The sequence below is a fragment of the Microcaecilia unicolor genome, chromosome 3, assembly GCF_901765095.1.
Source record: "Microcaecilia unicolor chromosome 3, aMicUni1.1, whole genome shotgun sequence".
In the NCBI taxonomy this organism is placed as follows: domain Eukaryota; kingdom Metazoa; phylum Chordata; class Amphibia; order Gymnophiona; family Siphonopidae; genus Microcaecilia; species Microcaecilia unicolor.
In genome coordinates, this window is record NC_044033.1 from 190930572 (window position 1) to 190947700 (window position 17129).

The 17129-nt window shown below is 44.4% G+C and overlaps 1 protein-coding gene across 2 annotated transcripts in view; it reads left to right on the forward strand.

Annotated features, from left to right (window-relative positions):
* Positions 1–9228: 9228 nt before the first annotated feature.
* NCKAP5L (NCK associated protein 5 like) overlaps positions 9229–17129 on the forward strand; it is a 99568-nt gene continuing 91667 nt past the window's right edge. For both annotated transcript variants that reach the window (XM_030196842.1, XM_030196844.1), the window contains exon 1: positions 9229–9388. The gene's annotated coding sequence lies outside the window, so the exon portion shown is untranslated. The remainder of the gene's footprint in view (positions 9389–17129) is intronic.

The following is a 17129-nucleotide window of genomic DNA, read 5'->3' on the forward strand; positions in this document are numbered from 1 at the left end:
AAGTCCACCGCAGTGACCCCTAGGGAGCCCGGTTGGTGTCCTGGCATGTCGGGGGCCAGTGCACTAAAAATGCTGGCTCCTCCCACGGCCAAATGTCTTGAATTTGGCCGGGGTTTGAGATGGCCGACATAACTTTCCATTATCGTTAAAAAACAACACCGTCCATCTCATACCCCGGCCAAATCCAAGGCATTTGGCTGGCTGGAACCGTATTATCGAAACAAAAGATGGCTGGCCATCTTTTTCGAAAATACGGGTCTGGCCAGCTGTTTGCGGCAGCGCCAAAATACATCGCCGGCCATGTATTTCGCCGGCGCCGTTCGATTATTCCCCTCTGTGTTAGCAGGGTACAAATTATATTGCCATGATAGAGTGGATGAAATTGGAGGGGGGTTGCACTATAGGTTAAAGAGGAAATTGAGTCAAACAAATAGCATGGCATCTGTACACTCAGATCTGCTGTCATCAGCATAAGTTTCATTTCTCCCTACAGCTGCTTGTATATGGCGTGCATGATCAGTAAATAGCAAATATTGGTATGCACTTCTGGTAAATCACATGACAAGGAGAAACACATGAGGAACTGAGGCTATGCGACCCATATATGGCAGACAAAAATTGATATAACCTTGATGGTGAGCGAGACTGAGGACCCCTCCAAAGAAGGTGATATTCCTCCACAAATATGTGCTTGGGAAACAGGGAAGCTTGGTTAGGGCTTTAAATCAGGCGTGGACATTGTTTACAAATATAATAGTGGAAGCCCAGACTAGATTTATTCCACTTATTAACAAAGGAGGAAAAAAGAACAACAAATGACAGCCAGCATGGTTAAAAGGTAAGGTGAAGGAGGCTATTAGAGCCAAAAGAACATCCTTCCAAAAATGGAAAAAGGATCCGAATGAAAATAATAAGCAACATAAGCGCTGTCAAGCCAGATAGATGCAAAGCATTGATAAAGAAGGCTAAAAGCGACTATGAACAATAACTTTCCATGGAGACGAAAACTCATAGTGACACTTTTCAGGTATATCAAAAGCAGGAACCCTCCTAGGGAATCTGTGGCACTGTTAGATCAGGAAGTATCAAAAGGGACACTCGGAGGACAAGGCCATAGTGGAGAGATTAAAATCAATTCTGTGCTTTGATCTTTATGGAAGAAGATGTAAGACATTTACTTATACTGGAAATGGTGTTCAGGGGTGAAGAGGCAGAGGAACTGAAAGAAATCTTGGTGAACTTGGAAAATGTACTGAGCCAAATTGACAAGTTAAAGAATGATAAATCACCTGGATCGAATGGTATACACCCCAGGGTATCGAAACGAACTCAATCATGAAATTGCTGATCATCTGCTAGTGATCTGTAACCTGTTGTTAAAATCATCCATAGTACCTGAAGACTGGAGTGTGTCCAATGTGGATGCTGATTTTTTAAAAGGGTTCCAGGGGTGATCTGGGAAATTACAGACCGGTAACCCTGACTTCAATGCCAGGCAAAATAGTGGAAACTATAATAAAGAATAAAATTACAGAACACGTAGACAAACGTGGTTTAATGAGACAGAGTCAGCATGGATTCAACCAAAGGAGGTCTTGCCTCACCAATTTGCTTCATTTCTTTGAAGGTTTGAATAAACGTGGATAAAGGTGAGCTGGTTGATGTAGTGTATCTAGATTTTCAGAAAGCTTTTGACAAAGTACTTCATGAGAGATGCTACCCAAGATCCACAAACCGGGAAACCCTGGCAGACCAATCATATCAGGTATTGGCACACTCACGGAAGAAATATCTGGATTCATAGAGGGAATTCTGAAACCTCTCGTACACAAAACTAACAGCTTCATACAAGACACCACAGACTTTCTGAATAAATTGAAAAATATCAAGCAACTACCACCTAACACCCTTCTGGTCACGATGGATGTAGAATCACTATACAGCAACATTCCACATGCGGATGGCATAGCTGCATGTGGAAAACTCCTAAAAAAAATCCACACTGGACCATCAATACTCACCAGAAACTATTACAAAATTAATCAAATTCATTTTAACTCACAACTACTTCCGCTTTAACAATGATATCTATCTGCAAATAATGGGCACTGCGATGGGCACCAGGACAGCACTCCAATATGCCAACCTTTTTATGGCTGAGCTGGAAGAATCATTTCTGAATACACACCAGACCAAACCTCTAAAATACTACCGGTACATCGATTACATTTTTATGATTTGGACGGAGGGTGAAGAAACTCTGAAACAATTTTATTCTGCCTTCAATACATACCATCCTACAATCAGATTCAAAATTGACTACTCCCCAGAAAAAGTCAATTTTTTGGACACCACGGTCTCAATCAGTGATGGCTGTATACAAACATCTATATACAAGAAACCCACAGACAGATGCAGCTACCTCCACAACTCCAGCTTCCATCCTTCACATACAAAAAGATCCATCATTTACAGCCAAGCCACAAGATACCACCGTATCTGCTCTGACCCAGGGGACAGAGACAGACACCTTAAAAGCCTGAGTGCATCCTTCAAACAGAAAGGCTACAACCTCAAAATAATCTCCAAGAATATTGCCTCCTCCCTCAAAACACCCAGGGAGAATCTGCTACAGTACAAAAAGAAAAAAATCCACAGACAGAATCCCGCTTGTAGTGACATACAATCCAGAGCTGGAAAAAACTGAGGAAAATCATAAGAGATCTACAACCTATACTCCAGGAGGATGAATTACTGAAAGAGATATTCCCATCCCCACCAGTACTGGCCTCCCGACAACCACCCAACTTAAACACAAGCTAATCAGAAGTAAACTTCCATCACAGACTGAAAAGGAACAGAAGGGCACACGTCCCTGTAATTTATCCAGTTGCAAACTATGCCAAAATATTTCACAGTTACCCACAAAGGAAAGATATTCAACATAAAGGGATCTTTCACTTGCTCATCTTCCAATGTGGTATATATCATTCAGTGTAAAAAATGTAACGCAGGATGCTATATTGGAGAAACAGGCCAGATGCTTAAGGCAAGATTCAATTTACATAGACATCACATGAACAATACAGCCAGTAGGGCCCCCACCCCGGTGGGACAGCACTTCACAGAACCAGGACACTGTACAGTGATTTCACAGTGAGAATACTGAAAGGTAACTTTAAAACCATACAAGAACGTAAGACCTTTGAAGTCAGAATGATTGAATATTTTAACACCCAACAGAAAGGACTTAACAAGGACCTGGGGTTCCTAGCCCATTATAAACCATAAAGCTGTATGTCTCTGTTGATCACCCCACCCCTCACCTATCCACACCCATCCTGTTAGAATATCAATGATATGCTTTGATGTCCCATGCATACCTCCGACCCACCCCCATCTTCCCACCCTGTCAGACTGTCATAGTAATGCTTGAATGTTTTCACTTATATACACTGTCAGCTAGCACATTTGCTTATTTCCGATCTGACAAAGAAGGGCAACCTTCGAAGCTAATCAAGAAATGTATTAAGTTATGTCCAATAAAAAAAGGTGGTATCTTATTTTCTTTTCCATGTATTATTTTGTTTGATTTCTATTGATAACCTTAAGAGTGGACTAACACGGCTACCACACTCCTCTACTTGAGAAAATGGGAAAAGAGGCAATGTCCTTCTGTGGATTAAGAATTGGTTACTGGACAAAAAACAAAGGTGGGGTTAAATAGACTTTTTCTCAATGGAGGAGGGTGAATAGTGGAGTGCTGCAGGGATCTGTACTTGGACCAGTGCTATTTAACATATTTATAAATTATCTGGAAATTGTAATGACGAGTGAGGTAATTAAATTTACAGATGACACAAAACTATTCAATGTTGTCAAAACGTATGTGGATGGAGAAAAATTGCAGGTAGACTGGGCATCCAATGGCAGATGAAATTTAATGTAGACAAATGCAAAGTGATGCACGTTGGGAAGAATAATCCGAATCATAGGTATCTGATTCTAGGATCCACTTTAGGAGTCGGCACTCAAGAAAAAGACCTAGGTGTCATTGTAGACAATATGCTGAAGTCTGCCCAGTATGCAGTGGTGGCCAAAAAAAAGCAAAAATATTATAATGCCTCTGTATCTTGCTCCATAGTGTAACCTCACCTTGAGTATTACGTTCAATTCTGGTCGCCGTATCTCAAAAAAGATATAGCAGAATTAGAAATGGTTCAAAGAAGAGTGACCAAAAGGATAGAGGGGATGGAACTGCTCCCATATGAGGAAAAGCTAAAGAGGTGAGGGCTCTTCAGCTTGGAAAAGAGACAGCTAAGTGGGGATATGATTGAGGTCTACAGCATCCTGAGTGGTGTGGAGCAGGTGGAGGCAAATCGATTTTTTACTCATTCAAAAACGTACAAAGAGCAGGGGACACTTGATGAAATTACATGAAAATACTTTTAAACAGGAAGAAATATTTTTTCACTCAAAGAATAGTTATGCTATCAAACTTATTGTTGGAGGATGTGGTAACAGTGGTTAGCATATATGGGTTTAAAAAAGGGTTTGGACAAGTTCCTGGAGGAAACGTACGTAGTCTATAACTGAGATGAATATGGGAGATGCCACTGCTTCTGGGATTGGTAGCATGGAATGGTGCTACTAATTCGGATTCTGTCAGGTACTTGTGAGCTGAATTTGCCATTGCTGGAAATGTGATATTGGGCTAGATGGACCCTTGGTCTGATCCAGTATAGCTATTCTTATGTTCTTAGCACCTGGTAGGCAGCCAGTGGGTGCACTAGGCACCTGGAGTGGAGGCCCTGAGTGGATCGGGGTAGACCTAGGAGTCACCCCAGAGTATGCTGGGCAGAATAAACAGATGGGCAGCAGGTTGTCACCTTGGCACGGTTCATCTGCAAGTTTTTCCTGAAACACTAGTTCTAGGCCTGATAGACACAGCCAGGCAGGTCTGCGCAAGCCAATATCTAATTTAGAAATCTAGGACACTACATCGAAAGCATCATAAGTTGCCTGAGCCCAGTGCTTTTGGTGATAATTCTGAGTTCTGCAGCCTTATCTAAGGCTAAAGAGTTTGCAAAACTCTTCTACACTGTGCCCCAAGTTCCGTAAGTAAATGCTCGTGTAGGTCTGTAAGCAGGACACTAGCAGAGAGGCCTGGTAACCTTTCTCCAAAAATATTCTAAAGTACTAGCATCTTTCCTCAGGGGTGCTGAGTCATGGGTTATAGAACCATTAACCCCTTTTGAGAACAGATTTGACTACTATAGAGTGATGTGGAAACTGTTTCTTCTTGAATCTGGGAGCCTTCTAGACTCTATACATAGTCTGCTGTCCATGGAATTGGCTGCAGAGAGAGGGGTCTCCCAGTTCTTCATCAGCACCTGCCGCAGGATGCCATGCACAGGCACTCACAGCTTCCTTAGCAGGATCCTCATAGTCAAGGATGTCCAAAATCTCAGCCCTGGGCTCATCCTCAACCTCCTAAAAAAAACAAAACTGGTGGGGACTTCCTCCTTTCCTGAGGTGGGAAGGGTTCTAATGGTAGAGAAAGGGAGCCCTCCTCTAAGACCTCTTCTGGTTCAGCTTCAGACACCTAGGAATAGTCTGAATCAGACTCTGCAATGTTCCCACTGAGGATGCTGAGTCTGTGTCTGCCTCAGTTGACTAGACTGATGTCTAGACTCAGCGCCAGAGTGTCAAGGGACAGGTCTCATCTTGGACATCAGGGGAACTTCCTCTCCTGATGGGCTGGAGACAAGCACTGCCTCTTTTGAGGCCAATGCTGGCTCATTTGAGGCACCAGTGTCAGCGCATGGGAGACAGATGAGATATGGGCCTTGAGGATCAGTTGAGGCAGAACCATTGTTGGGATCCAGTGCCTTTGAGGCCTCAGCGTGTCAGCTCTGCCAGCCATAGGACCCAATGCTTCCAATGCCAATGGGACCAGACTTAGAAGCACCAAAATTTCCTTGTGCTAGGTCTCTACTTTTCTGTTTCCTCTTCTGCATTTTAGAACAGAGGTGACAGGCGGTATGAAACACCATTGTGAGTGTCAGTCACAGAAATGGTTTTGCTGCACCTAATATACTTCTTAAAACCACTGGGCGTTTTAAGGGACATTGGACAAAACAGCCAAATTAAACAACTCAGTTTTGATGAAAACAGTGGGAGAGTCCTGACTGGTTAGATGGCTAAGGGAGCCATGCAAAAATAAAGAAAATGTAAACAGGTTGAAAAAAACTAAGAATTAATAAGGGAATAAAAGAAAACATTTAAAATATGAGAAAAAACTCCATGAAAGAAGCACAAAAGTGCTGGCACAGATGACTTATCAGCTCTGCAGGTACAACAAGACTGCTGGTCCCACACACTTACACTGGGCAGAAAGGCACCTGCACAGCATGGTGTCGCCAAGGGCTGCAAGAATGCTGGTCAGTGTTTGTGCCAGGGCACTGTTGGATGATGTCACCAATATGTGAGAATTTACTGTCGTCCTAGTCTTTGGAGAAAGTAATGCCACCTGACAGCAGTGGGCCTGCAATGTTTCAAATATGTGCTAGTACCATCTGAGTTAGTCTTTGGATATAAGAGTACCTCAGTCTGCAGCTGCTTCAGATTTCAGGAAAGCAGCTTGGGTGCAGTGACTCCATTTCACAGCTGGTGTTTGGGCAAACCATTCCACTATTGTAAACAGAAGGGGAAGGCAGTATATTATTATTATTATTTGTATAGCGCTACCAGACACACGCAGCACTAACTGCTCAAAAGAGCTTACAATCTAAATATACAGACAGACAGACAGTTACGGGTGAGGGAAGTAATGGGTGAGAAGGGAGGAAGGGACAAGGGGAGGGCAATTGTGGCTAGGAGCTAAAAGCAGCAGTGAAAAGGTGGGTTTTCAGCATAGATTTGAAAACAGGTAGAGATACAGCTAGACGTATAGGTCCAGGAAGTCTATGCCAGGCATAAGTATATGAATCCCTTGGATTAACTGAATGGTAAATTTCACTTGGTTATTTAGCTGAGTGGTAAAACCTACTTTATTGGTTCTTTATCAGCCATGTGGCATAATCCAAGGAAGGCAAATTCCAGCTGTTGCCTTTTAGCTTTTCTTATGTTGTGTATGCTGTGCATACTCTTGTCCTTTCCCATGCTCACTTCCTGTGATGTCTCCCCATGTGCAGCTCAAACAAAAGCAGCAGCATTCTGCTATTTGGACTTGCTGTCTCGCTGCTAGAATCAAAGCACTGTATATGGCATGTAAATAAATATTTATTATTTAACCCACTGCAGTGCCTGCTGCTTTTGTTTTTCATTGACTTTGGCAGTTGTGGCGTCCACCTTGCTATGCATTCTGTAGTTATGTTTGGTATTCTTTTTTTTTGTTTTGTTTTATAGGACATACACTTCGGTTCCTTTAAATGGACTTCCAAATCCTTCTGTTCCCTTCTGTGTAGGAACCATGTTGTACCTATATCAAGTATTTGCCCACCTGTATACTTAGGTTATTTTAATGTTTCTATGCATATGTAGTACTGTTGCCAGCTAAGCTGTCCTACTTACTAAGTATTCGAGATGCAATTAGTCAGGTATTTTACCAGGTTTCCCCTGTATTATACATTTAACTCGGGCTGGAGGTCTGGGTATGTGCTCTTCCAAGCATTTTTTCGAACATCGCACCTTGTTCCCAGTTGGTGCAATAGACAATTACCACATCGATTTAACCAATTGGAGCTCAGTCACATTTCTTGAATTCCCAGCAGTTGTAACTAACCCACTAGGGAACTTATATGGAGGAAACCTTCCTAGCCTAGACAAAGCACTGAAACGGAAGGGGTATCAAAAGATATTTCCCCCCACTGGCTAGTTCTCCATAGAATAGTTTTAGTGTGAGGGGAAAAAAAAAGGTTTTATAGTTGTAGGCTGCTCTTCTATGCAGTACAGTGTGAGTGATATATTTTCGATTCAGTGATCTAGCCTACTACTGAGAGTTTAAAAGAGAAATGTTATGGGTGGAGAATTTCGTTGGCTGGATTTTCAGTATGTGTTTTCAAGAGGCACATGTATGGTGGCCAAATGGGTAATTTAAAGATAATCGCACTATTAATGTTCTTCCAGGATTCAGGATATATAGCTGAGGTTACTGAATACCGCTATGACTCAGCTGGCATTCGTTCTGTGTTTGCTAGAACCGCTAGAAAGATTTTGTTTTTGGAGATAACGGGGTTGCCGCGTTCAAGTGATACAGGAACGCTGCACGGCTTCTCAATCTAACCTCCTTGGTGCAAGTCCTTTTGCACTGCAGCAGATCGAGGGGTACTGAGAGTGCATGGTACAGAAGGTCCTTGGAATACGGGGTACTGCTTACGGTTACCGCTAACTTCAGGGACTGTTGCATGGTAGAGGAGAGGAGATTGTGCTCAATTTCATTTACTGAAGAAGAAAAAAAAATAAAGGGGGAAATCCTTTCCCAATATTCCTGTATTTTAAATACGTACGGAGGAGCGTAGAGAGAATTTTGGTTCATTATCTACACGTTTAAATGGCATGATCGCTGCTGGAGATAGCTGATTGTTCGCAATCGCATGTCATGTATGTAGGAAGAACATAGGTGATTGCTTTTGCTGCAGGACTAACAGCATTGTGCTCTAATCCACTAAATCCCCTTATTAGCGCACAGAATATAACTATGTCTGAATCAGGCCGATGTTATGTTCCCTATCGGGCAGCAGCAGTGGCTGGCAGTCAAGCGGACCTCTGCATTTCTACATTACTTCCGCTTCCTTTTCTGGCATACGTGACTTTTTGGCTTTGTTTTGCTTTGGAAAGACGGCTGAGAACAGTTCAGTTCTTCGTGCGCTCTGCGGCAGGAATGTGTTTTATGTTTTGTTTTTGTATCCCCCCTAATCCTGCGGCCTCTTTCTGCACGAACACCAGAATAATCCGGGCCCGGCAGATGGTTGTGAGGCACTAAGAGGGGGCTGCTAAAGCTCCACAGTCCCCGACCCTAAGGACTAGCTGCGGGCAGGCGAGCGCGCGCACGAACTCCCGGAGCGGACGGAGCCCTACAATTACAAACGGGGAGTCGGGGACCATCTGGGAAGCGCCCCGGACTGGAGCGGCCGCGGATTGGCTGGGAGGAGACCGGGAGGGGCGGGGCCCACCGGGAGGGGCGTGACGTCAGGCAGTGTCTGGGCCGCGCGTCTGGGAATGAAGCGCTCCAAGCAGCTGTTGTAGCTTGTGCTGACGGCAGTCCCAGTTTCGGCCTTTGTGCGCCTCTCGGCCATCGTCCCCACCGTGCTCGACTGATCATTGCAGCCGTCACTGCAGCCGCTGAGACCCACTGCCTTCGAACTGTGCCTCCACCGAGATGATGGTGAGGGAGGGCGGGCATAGGGACTGGAGGGGGAAGGATGCAGAGAAGGCTTGGCCTGGGGGGGGGGCACAAGGAGTTGGGTTTGGGAGGGTTGAGGTTTGCCAGAAGATTTGGTTGTTTTGTTTTTTTGGGTGGGGGGGGGGGGTCTGTGAACGGATCTGCTTTGAAGATTGAGGGGAGGTTGTGTGGGCTTTCAGTTTGCCGTTCTGGTCTGGGTCTGTTTATTGGAGGAGGGGGTAAAGCTGCGGATTTGAGAGCATTGGGGGATGCTGGAGCTTGCTGGAGCTGATTTTTGTGAGTATGGCTATATGAGGTAGTTAAAGAAGTGCAGTGTTTTGGGGTTGGTATTAATGTGGGGATCCGTAAGTTTGTGAGAGTGGGTGGCTGAGGATCTGGTGTTTAAAGAGAAGACTAGGTGGTACATAAGGTCCAAAAGGCCCATGTCAGTATTGAAGACTGTCCTTGATTTGTAGCTTTAACCTCACTTCGACTTGCTGAGACCCTCTGTGCTTGTCCGGGCCTTCTTGAATAGTTACCGCCCCCCACCCCCCCAACAAAAGACACGCTCGTGTGTCCAGATTCCTTCCTTATGTTACTCATGAATTTTCCCTTTTTCAGCATCATTCCTTCTTGTACAATATTTACAGCAGTGAAGTATGCCTGTCGGCTATATTCTCTCTTTCTTTTTTTTTTTTTTAATTCCCAGTCATACCTATTTAGATATTTAGCTTGTGCTGAGTGATGTAAATGTGTAAACTGTATATTTATATTGGAGGTGGAGGGATGGTTGTGAGATTTATTTCCTATTACCCTGGACCCTGACCCTTTTGCTTCACAGACTCTCCAGTTCTAAGTCTTTCTTCCTCAATTTTAATGGAAGCTTTGCTGTTTCAGCATTTTCTTCACAGATGGGGAACCCTTCCAGAGAATAGCATAAAATCCTTGGCTTGTGTGTCTTTTTTTTTCCCCCGTCTTGGATGGGATCCACTTTGAATGTTTATTTTAATGCTTTGACAGAATTCCTCTCGTGAGCAGACAAGACCTGACTGGTTCAAGGCCCGCTTTCTATGGAGCTACTCAGCTCTTCTTTCTTTTAGGCTCAGCAATTGGTTAACTTATTACTGGTGGTGTTGTCTGTACTAGAATGGTGTCAAGAGGGATCAGGTTTGGAGTGGAGTTGTAGTGCACATGATGAAGTAATAGGTGGGGAATGAGCCTGAATGATGAATGAAATTGTAAGGGGGAGGAGGGCAAGCAGTGTCATTGGTACTTGATAGACTGTGTTACTGTACATAGCACTGGAAAAAAGACATGTCTCTTTTGGGAACTTACTGCTTATCACTAGACAGCTCAGTGCTGGAAAACTGCTCTCAGTAGTAAAGTGAAACCCAAGAAAGCCATTGCTAATACAAGTGTCAGTAACAAATGACTTTTATGCTCTGTGGAGAGACAGAAGATCATCAGCAAGAAAATGTGGCAGAAACAATACAACAATAACCTCCTTTTATATTGGGTGCTATGTTTTTGGGTTGGTTTTTTGTTAATAAAAAAAAAAGACAAGAAAAAAACAACTTAAAAATATACCTTCACGTGCTCTCTGTACATTTTACATTCTCTGAATGCCTTTGGCACAAATTAGCAGTAAATTTGAGAGATAGAGGTCATTCCCAGCATATTACAAGTGTGGTTTATTCCTGTCATATGCCCTGAATGAACCCATTTGGTGCCGCTGACTTCTGCAGGAAGGAAGCAGCCGAGAAGGAGGGAAGCGGAGGCACTATATTTGACTGGCAGGGCCTCGGCTGGCAGTAAAGGTATGGCTAGCTTGCATGGGGTGTGTGGGGGGGGGGAATGCATTGCCCCCCCAAATTGGAGGGCTAGCCATACCCTTGGCTGACAGACACTTAGTCCTGAAGGGCATCCTAATTCTGGGCCTTTGACTCAAATAGATACATATCTGTCATGTTTTCCTTCTGACTTGCAATTTAGAACCTTTCCTCCAGCTAATTTTGCTTACCCCCTCCTTCCACTCCATGTCTGGAAATCCTGCACTGGAGCATAACCTGAGAGTTTGCAAGATCTAAGTCGAGTGCTGCCAGTACTGAAGATGCGGAATGGTTTTGGGATCTTTTCTCCAATAGCTCGCATGCTAAGCACATGGGAGAAAAATTTCTGAAATTTACAGTGAAGGCTGGAAGCAAACGTAACAAGGTGTGTAGTCAGTCCAGGCCCTGTTCATGTACTCTGTAGATTTCATTCTCTGTCAGTGTTAATACTGAGTCACCGATGGCATTTAATATGGCGCTGCATTTTTCCGTGTGCCCCCTCGGATACTATTGGCACTGCTTGGGTCAGTGGCTGTAGAATTGTTTCTTAGTTTGTTGCCTAAGTTGTCATTTCTAAGTGAAAAGGCCCTATTTTTTTTTTTTTTTGGTGGGGGGGGGGGGAGGTTGTTAGCTTCAAATAAAATCTGGTCTGATGGTCTTTTCCCACCAGTACTGTTAAATAGCAAAAGCAGCTACTGATTATAACCATAATGCACCAGTCTTGGAAAGAAACTGCTTCTGAGTGCTCTGTGAGCATCCTATCCTGAGGCAGGCAGTTATCTCGTGCATTGAGTGGGTAGGACAGGGATTTTCAAACCTCTCCTAGGTATCTCACATCCAGATCTCCACAATGGAATCTACATATATTAGAGACCCAGAATATACAGATTTTTAGACATGTTCATTGTAGAGATCCTGAAAACCCAATTGGATGCAGGCTCTCCAGGACAGGTTTAGGAAGCCCTGAAGTAGGCTCTGGCATTTTGACTACTGCTCCTTCCCTCTTCAGTTGCACTGCACTCAATTTAGTAAAATAGCCCATATCTTAGGACTATCTGGGGCTCCACTCATTTCGTTAATGTGCTTAATGGTGTTGCTGCTGGGGTTTTGAAGAGGGATACTTTTCATCTTGTGGCAGGCAACTTATTGCTTAGTGGATCTTGCAATGTTAAAGTTCTTCACTATAAGGGTAGTGAATGGTATGTGGTTAATAGATTATAGATATTCAGCGGCCATTGTAGATAGTTCGTGTATGGGTGAATATCGATGTGGACAGTGAAAACTTGTAGAAAATGTTATATATTTTGCAAGAGCAGGTCTGCACATTTAGCCACCCGTCTAAAATTCACAGATCCCCGTCCTGGGAAAAAAAGTTTTAAGGTAGGTGAGAAACATGTAAGCTAAGGGTGCAATCCTTACACAGAAGGAGGAGCTATTTTTGTACCGTAAACATCTAAGAAATTGTTGAGGACACTGCTAGGGTTTAAATGTGTGTGCGCAAAATAGCAGCCAAATGGCAGCACAAACATGTGTACTGCCATTTGTAAAACCTACACAGGTAGCTTCTGATAACCCCCTGGTATCAGAACCCCCTCCCCTCAGTATAAGGGGGCCTTCTGTAGAGCTGTTCCCCCTCCCCTACAAGAAGCAAAAAAAACCCGAAAAGAATCTCACGTAAGAGCATAGTCGGCAAACGACAGTGGGAAGGTGGAGAAGTCTTTGAAATGAACAAGGACACACGTTGGTTGTCGATGACAAAAGACGGTTCATCTCTTCTCCAATTTCCCCCGCCCCAGACAAGCTCATTGTATCACTCATACCCAGCCTTTTATTGAAGGTGGACCCCAGGAGGTAGTTTTGTGAGACTACCACTAGAGATTACGGGAGCCATCAATTGAGGAGATGCTTAGTACCGGGGGCATGCTGTGTGGGAATGGGCACATGAACATGCTTTAACAGGGTGTCAGTTTGGGCAGGAGATAAGTACAGCCTTCACTCTGCCCAAACCAGCACCTTGCCAGAACTTAGCAGGTGTACCTCCTCATGTCCAGGTGTCTGGGCTTATACATTTATTCTGCTCCTGAGATGGGGAATAAACATTATCTTTCTGGGCGTGACTTTGTCCCATCGAAAACACGCTAAGACACACCCCTTGCCATTTGCATGCCATTAGGTTGAGACATGCTTATCCTGCTTGTAACTGGGAACTTACGACGTTTATGCTAGACAAATGCAGGGCCGCCGAGAGATGCAACCCTGCCCGGGGCAGGACTGTTGACTGGTCGTGCCCCCCCCCACCACTCGAGCCACCCCTCACATTTAGGGCTGCCACCCCACTCCCTCTGCTGCCTTACCTTCCTGTATCTGCTCCTCCCTTGGACTGTCGTCTCCTGCGCCTGTGTGCAGGGACCTGGATGATTGCATTACCGCGATGACCCAGGTGACTCAGGTTATCGCGTTAATACAATCATCTGGCTTCTGGCACAACAGGAGGAGGAGAGAGACAGACCCTGAAGCAGGCAAGTAGGAAAGAATCTTGCTGGTACCAGCCTCCCCCTTGGAGGCCAGGCCCAGGGAATTTTGTTCCCCCCCCCCCCCTCCCCGTAGCCCTGGATAAATGTTAAGTACCAATTTATGCACATCTCAAATGTGAATAGCTCTTCAAAAATGACTGCCAGTGTCCCTGGAGTGCAGCAACTTCTACCTAGTATGGTTGATCTGGAATGAATGTATGTATCCTTCCTATTTAAATTGTCATTCTCGTTTTGACTTTGTTTTTAGCCTTTTTGTTGTAAACTGGTTAGCTCCTCAGAATATGTGATCTATAACAAGTTTTATTAAACATAAACATATTTGGCCTGCCCTTTTTAAGGATCTATATGCTATGGTATTCAGTAAGTCATATGGTTGTGAAAGTAGGACAGTGAAGAAGCAAGACGGGGAAAATCGATAACTTTGGATTATGGTGTTGGTGAAGAATACTATAGACTTGAAGAACAAATCAATCACTATTGGAGGAGATCAAACCTAAGCTTTCCCTTGGAAGAACAAATGATCGACTTTCATACTTCAGACACATCATGTGAGGAGAGAGATCTAAGAGAGAGAGACATGCGTGACAAGATGAAGGTCAGCGCAAAAGAGGAAGGCTGGCCATTGTAATGGACTGATTGCAACAGCAGCTATGGATGACACTCTGTCAAACGATTAGCCACCCGACTGAAGACTGACACAGCTCAGGGCAGCTATCCAAAGGGTCACCATGTCGACATCAACTCGATAGCATGTAATAGACAATAAGGACTGTAAGTATCGCCTCTAGTTTTCAGTTTCCCTCCAGTCACCTTCGACTTCCTGTCTCTCAAGGTGCAAGTGACATCTTGCTTTGGTTGTCTTTTTGCTGCTGTTTCCTTGCCACCTTTCTGAGGCAAGGGAAAGGTGAAGTTGAGGAGATGTGCTCTGACTGTCCCTCAGAGTTTCTCCTCTCATGTAAAAATGTAAGTTTGTACTCAATGCTATAACCTAATCATATGCAAATAATTTGCCCACAAACAAGGGAGAGCCTGCCTATTGCCATGGAAACGTATGTTAGCAGTAGAATCAATATTTCATGCACAGAAACTTTGTACCAGCACGTGGAGTCGAGCAAACATCAAGTGCATGTGTGTCTAGAATTATTCCATGCATAAATATTATTGGTATACTGTTTACATTTTTGCAGTTGAGCACTTTATCCTTCATTTCATAGCGGCAGCACGTCCCCCTTTTAACCCTGCATTTGGCAAGACAGTCGCCTCAGTTCCTCATTTTCTTCTTTTGACCCATCACTTTCAAAGCAAGAAAAAAGTTGCAGGTCTTTCATGCTTGCTGAAAATAGAAAAATACAGGCAGGAGATCTCACTAATGCTAACCTCCGAAGCATGGGCTAAGATTTTACTGCTCCTCAGACTGTGTTAAAGCCCAGCGTTGGAAAACTGTGCTATTGACGTCCCGATCCCTACTTCTTGGCATTCAGGATTGATTAACTAATATCTTCATTACTATTGGATTTAGTGAGCTGTTCAAGTCCTTATGCACAGATTTCTGGTGTTCTAAACTTCCCTTCTGCATGGGGCAGCCATAATGTGCAGAGCTTAGTGGGGCTTCTGCTCTTTATTACATCAGCCTGTGAACCTGATGCCCTGAAACTTGATGAGCAAAGGAAGAGGAGAAAGATCTAACAGGATATTCAGGACTCTGGGTGCTGTTGGCTCCTTCCTCAATCAGACATTTTGAGCCCTGGTCCTTCTGCCATGTTTTCCCTCCCTTCAATATGCACACAGGGATGAAGCCCTTCGATGAGATATTTATAATCATTTTATATAATGCTACCAGGCATATGCAGCAATGATCAGAGACATATAGACAGTCTGTGTACTGTGGCACTTACAATCTAGTCAAGACACAAAAACAAGTAAGAAAATCTGATTTATCAGTTGAAGCCAGGGTTGGGAAGAACTAACCAGATGTGTTATCAGCAGGACCCACAGTGATTTCTGTGGCATTGGGAGGGCCTTCAAAATCGATCTCTTTCCGTAGGATTCCCTGTTTCTCCAAGGAATCAAGCAACCAGCACCAATAATGGCTAGCACATCTCTCCCTGCTTCGACGAGATCCCGGCTTGCTTCCAGCACAGCAGGAGAGCTCTGTTTCAAGTTACGCTTCTCTCTCTGCTTCTGGCGAGGGGGAGCCCCCCCTCCCCAATCTGTGTATTATAAAGCAGATATACTGGGCCAGAAGCAGCTGAGGAATGCACAACTTGAAGTAGTGTCCTTCCTGTGCTGGAAAGCAGCTGGGATTGCACCTCCTTGCTGCCACATAGGAGAGGTGCAGAAGGTGGGGAGGCAAGCAGAGAATGTTATGTTTATGTAAAAGAAAATCAGGAAGGGAAATTGCCAAGTGATCCTCTCAGACGCAAGTCAGCCACCTACATTCCTAATGACTGGATCACCAACAGCAGCCATCCTAATCCTATTCCAAGCCTGCTGAGCATACACACTGGGAGCTAGAAGAATCATCACCTGGAAGACATGTCCTGGCTACTCTTGCCATGCCAAGGTAATATTCTCTTTCTGGTGACCTTGTCACTCCGAAAGTAGTGTCAGAATTTAACAAGTGGGCTCAGTAGTATGACCGTGAAGGTCTCCTCTATGTATTTCAGCTACTCCAGCCCCTGTCAAGCTCATCTCCAGGAACAGTACTATTCTGAGATTAAAGTGGTCTTTACACTGTGTTCACATCTCTCTCCTCAGTGGGCAGATAAGTGTGCATGTTGACACTCAGCACAAGATATCCCCTCCCACTACTGAACTGCTATCTGCATATCTATATATATAAAACTCACCCTCAACGTTCTATTGGCTTCTTGACGTCACTGAAGCCAAGGTTCGTATGTTCGAAGCTCTGAAGCCTCGAAAAACACAGTCTCTGGGCCCTGCCCTCGCGTCAACCGTTATGACGTTGAGGGCGGAAGGTGGAACAATTCACCAACATCGACGACGGTGGGGGGGTCGGGGGGGGCCACAGGAAAGCCTTGCTAGCGCCGTTTCATTGGCTCCAGAAACGGGCCTTTTTTTCACTAGTGCATAAATAAAAAGAGAGAGAGAGAGAGATTAAAGAGATGGTAGGAAATGCTCGCTGTTTAAGTTCATTCATTCATTTCAGTATTTCCATATCATCAAGCTGATCAATCCATAGACTGGTGGGTTGTGTCCATTCTACAGCAGGTGGAGATAGAGAGCAAACTTTTTGCCTCCCTATATGTGGTCATGTGCTGCCGGAAACTCCCCAGTATGTTCTCTATCTCAGCAGGTGTGGTCACACACCAGCAGCAGCTCTGGCTAGGCCTCCAAGCCTAATCCTTAGGTTTGTTGAGG